This window comes from Lagenorhynchus albirostris, chromosome 10, assembly GCF_949774975.1.
Source record: "Lagenorhynchus albirostris chromosome 10, mLagAlb1.1, whole genome shotgun sequence".
Taxonomy (NCBI): Eukaryota; Metazoa; Chordata; class Mammalia; order Artiodactyla; family Delphinidae; genus Lagenorhynchus; species Lagenorhynchus albirostris.
Window position 1 is genome coordinate 13,014,326 of NC_083104.1, and position 5,076 is coordinate 13,019,401.

The window sequence follows — 5,076 nt, forward strand, 5'->3', positions numbered from 1 at the left end:
GACCTGATTTGGGAGAAAAAAAAAAAAAAAAAGAAAAACTTGTGTTAATCCACTGAGATTTTGTTCTAATTGCAAAACTTCACACATCCTGGCCATTGTAAACCGTTACATGCAAGACTAAGACTAAAAGGCCAGCGGGGGGGAGACACTGAAATGACCCAGCCAAGACCACAGCTGGAAACAAGGTAGTGACTAGAACCCAGGACTCTGCGTTCCTTGCTTTGCGTTCATCTCCCTGTGATACTCTGGACGCCTTTAACTGCAGTGGAAACAGCCCGTGGCGTCAGGAAAAGCTCCTGGATGAGTCACGAAAACAGTTTAAAACCATAAATTGCCCAACACTTTACTGTCTTGCACAATCTTCCCTCTTTTACCTGTCAGGTCAGAGATGGATGGGATGGCAGGAAGTCTCAGTAAATTGCAGCATTAAGTATCATCACAAATAATCATTTTTGCAAATAATCCAACCTGCTTGGACTTGAATAGGCTCTGGTGTATCTGAAAATATTACCGTAGCAGTCAAAGATGTATATAAAGGTATTTTTTCGAATCCCAAATGATTCACCATATTACTGAAATATGAAAGTGAGTAGTTAATAAAATTGTCAGCATTTTGAAGGGGCCATGAAATATCCTTCTACATCTGGTTTTCTGCCTGCTCTCTCCCCTCTAGGGCTGCATAAACAGCCAAGATCCGTCTTTCATTCCCTTTTAACTCTGGGATTTACAGGATAATAGATGCCAAAATGCACATCCCGTGACAATGGCTTCCAGAACCAGCGCTTGAAGGTGAGAAGTAAAGAAGAGATGCATTGCCCCGATAGAGTATTACCTTTCCTGATATTCAGGTTGCCCGCCCCCCCCCAAATTAAAAAGATCTCTCCACTTGGGCAAGTTTTGAAAACTAGCTATGGTTTCTGGAAATTAGGAACATGAGACTTAACAGGATTTTAATTCCAAAGATTTTTCTCTTAAGTTAGTAACGGCACTACTTCATGAAAATGTTGCAGAGCTACAAAGAATTGAAGATCCCTAACTCCAACCCTTTCTTGTCAAGGAGTGCTAAACATGACTTGGAATCCTCCACAGTGGTTGTCGAAGACTGCATAGACCCGGCACAGTGCTCCAAGCTCCTCAGGAGCATATAATTCATTGTCCAAACTGGCCCACTTTGGAGAGGGGAATGGGACAGTGGGTGCTCTGGTCCACTAGACACACACCATGGCTGCCGTGGACCAGTTAGGGTTGGTGTCACTCTCCCTATACGTGCCCATACGACAGGTAGCAAACACAATGCCGAACGGATCCAGGCAGGGCCACCCCATCTAAAAGGGCAGCTGCCAGTTTCTTCAAGGCAATTGTTCCCACACATGAATCTAAACTACAGTTGCCAAATTTTCAAAAGGAAATCAATATTTGTATGTGTATCCTTCAATGTCTAAATGTTGTCAGTTCATTCAAAAACTCAAAATACCACAAAGACCAAACACTTCCTTCGAATTCTCTCTTGGGGGTCACCAGTTTTTGACCTCTGTCTTAAGAGTGGTAGACAGAAGTGTCACACTGGAAGACTGGGAAAGGGCTCTGGGGACGAGGTAAAGCTGTCACTTACATGTGCTTTTGCACACAAAGGTAAAGAGTCAGAAGATTTACAGAGTTCCAAAATTAATGAATTAATCCCTTCCTTTAAAAATGATAATATTATAACTACAAGTAAACCTAGCTTTGATTTTTCTGAAGTTCATGATTTCCTTCGAAAGCTCTTTTTGGCTGTTTGGACTAGCTTGGCTGGTTTTATTGGGCAAACCAATATGGAGCTTAATCTTCATCCCTGCAGGAGTGAGGAGGAACGAAATCTCGTCCTTTAATCATGAAGGAAAAACTTTCCGTTTTCGATGTTCCCCATGGCTGCCAAGCCAACTTTCTCTGTGTTACATCAGCCAGAAGAACTGTGTCTCCTGGCTGCCACGAACTGCAAAAAATCACAGGGAAGGGGAGTGGGCTGTGACGGGCTTAGAGCAAATGGGACTCTGGGGGGCTGGGCACACCGTTGCCCCAAACAAAATGAGGGTTCTTGGCCAGGAAGAAGAGAGGAATTGGTGTCGGGTCAATCAGCAATGTCTCCCATAACTGCAATTCATTCATTCCTTCATTCTATAAACACTTTTTTGAGCATTTATTAAGTGACAGGCCCTTGGGACACAGGAGTAGACACAAGGGGCATAGATCTCTGACTTCCCCCACTAAGTTTACATTCTTGGAGTGGGGAGGATATTTTTAAAAAGTAAGCTTCACAGTATTTTAGAAGGTGATCAGTGCTCTGAAAGAAAATAAAACAGAGAAGGAGGATAGAGGGTGATGAGACTGGGGTGGGGTTGCAGTTAGATATTGGGTAATCTGGGAAAGACTCCCTAAGGGGGGGCATTTCATCAAAGACCTGGAAGATGTAAGGCAGCAAATCACATGCCCACACGGGGGCAGAACATTCCAGACAATGGGAATAGCCAGTGCAAAGGCCCTGAGGTGGGAGCAGCCCCTGCCTGGTTGTGTAACAGAGGGGCCAGAGCAGTGGGAGAGCCTGGACGGTAGTGAAGGGAGGTCAGAGCAGGATGTGGAGGCCACTGGGAGGAGGTGGCTTACAGTGAGGTGGGGAGGGAAGGAGGGGCTCTGAGCGGGGTGGTCACGTGGTCTGACTCTGGCTCCTTTGTTGAGAATGAGCTGTGGGCACCAAAGGTGGAAGCCAGAAAACCATCACTGAAGCTCTTGCGGTAATCCAGGCAAGAGATCATTGGCTGCTTAGACCAAGGCGGTAGTTTTCTTTAACACATTAAAAATCTATTTGCAGATGATACAAAAGCCAGAAGGGAGCCCAAAATGTCTCTTCCCAGTATGTGTATCCCTTGCTGCTAACATAGTGTAGAAGCCAGAAATTAAAAGTGCAGTGGGGCTTTTTTGATTCGCATTTTCTCTCATCTAATATCAGCCTTAATTATATGCTATTAAAGTTAATTCTCGAACTATAAGACAAAGATCTATGAAATTATAAGTTTCCTTTCCCACTGGTTTGCAGAGCTCCTTATCAATGAATACATTTCATACAAACAAGAAGCAATGTAAGCCACTCGGTGTGATGCCTTATTTCAGGATAAAGTTACCCAATTAAAAATAAATGGTGAATGATCATGTTTTCCTTTCTGGTTTTAATAACCAGGGCTTAATCCAAGAAACCTGCTTGCTGAGATGTTTTTGTTCAGTGATCATTTGTTGTTACCCCTATTGAAAGACAAAGCTATGGAAGACTGGGTAGACTCCAGCGAAGGGGGGAGGGTAATGAAATGAAGGCGGGAGCAGATGGTGAATGTGAATGGAGGCGAGGAAAAGGAGGTGAATGGGGAGTGAAAGGTACACAGATGGTAGCATCAGTGACCCTGGGGCTGAGCACAAAGGAAGAAAGAGGAGCGAGTGCTTTTCCAGCCACATCTGCTGACCCCGCCAGGCTCACAGCTGTCCTTTCTTGCCCACAGAGTTCTTGGTTGACCCGGGGTGCAGGGCACAGTGCTGGCACCACCTCTGGGGAGGACCCGGGAAGGTCAGAGCTTCCTTGTCTAGGGGCCAGATGTTTGCTATGTAAAGAAACTTCTGCTGCAGGTAAGCACAGTTCTTTGCAATTCTATAAACCATAGTAAGACTGCTAATGTATATATATATATGTGTACTTGCTATCACCATTGTCTCTGTCTGTCTCTGTCTGTCTCTGTCTGTCTCTCTCTCTCTCTCTCTCTCTCTCTCTCTCTCTCTCTCTCTCTCTCACACACACACACACACACACACACACAGCCCAACCTTTCTCTCATTGTTCTCTCTCCCTCTCCTGCGTTCTCCTTTCTCTCATCCTTCACCTGTCTATAGTGACCATCTTAATTCTGCTGACCCATCACAATAATGTATCCTATGTAATTGTTATTAACCTATAATCTGTAATTGTTATATATAACTATAAAAGGCAATGCTATCATTAATACTGCAGCCATTGTTAATTAGAACAAATCTGAGATGCTGTTTGACCCATTTTCATTTTGCAAATGGGTAAACTGAGGCTACAAATGACTCGACCAAGGCCCGAGAGTGTGTTCAGGGACAGAAGGCCGAGTGACTCTGAATGGATTCATCAGCCTCTCTCCCGAGGTTTTCTTTCGGCTTTTAACTTTTCAGTGAGCAAACTTTTGGAACAAACATATTTTAAAATACCGCATTCACTATTGTTTTCTTCAGAGCAGTCCTCTCACCCCTCTCCTCCCCACCATGTTTGGGTGTTTTATGGCATATACGGAGTTGTCAGTTTCCTCCTTCACTGAAAAGATGACTTGAAAAGATACTAAGGAAACTTTTCTCCATCCTCCAAAACAGGAACCTTACCAGTCAACAGAATTATGTATCTTTTTGCATTCTGCAGTATTTTTTTTTTTTTGGCCATATAATGACTCATTTTTGTTAAAGTAATAATGAGTAAGCTGTTTTATATTCTGACAATCTCACTTGCCAATCATAGGCCTTTTTGTATTCTGTGTTATCATCATTTCTGGTATTTGTTTCTGACCAATACATGTTAATTATATATGTAAACTACTTAAGACTGTTGAAAAGAAAATCAGCTACAATCCAACCGGCCTTGGAATAATTGATGCATTGGCCCAGTCTCCATGTATACGGTTTTTATTTTAAAAATTGGAGCTAATGCTGTATAATTGGGTTTCTATTTGCTCCCCGGCCCCCTCGTTAAGAGCGAGGTGGAGACTAAAGAATCTGAGCCTGTTTCTCCACGTGTAAAATGTCGTGCCAGGGGTGGGAACAGACGATGGCTCTCACCGAGCGAGGCGGGCACCAAGTCACCAAGAGCAGCGGACACAGCGCTCGGCCCCCGTGGCGACGGCCCTCTCGCCCGCTGCGCCTTTCCGGGCGGGCCGGCGCGCGGTTCCGCGGGCGCCGCCAGAGGGCGCTGTGGCCCCGGGCGCGACGGCGGCGGCGCGGCGAGGACCCTCCCCCGGCGGCTCGGCCGCCGCCCTGTCCCAAGCTCCT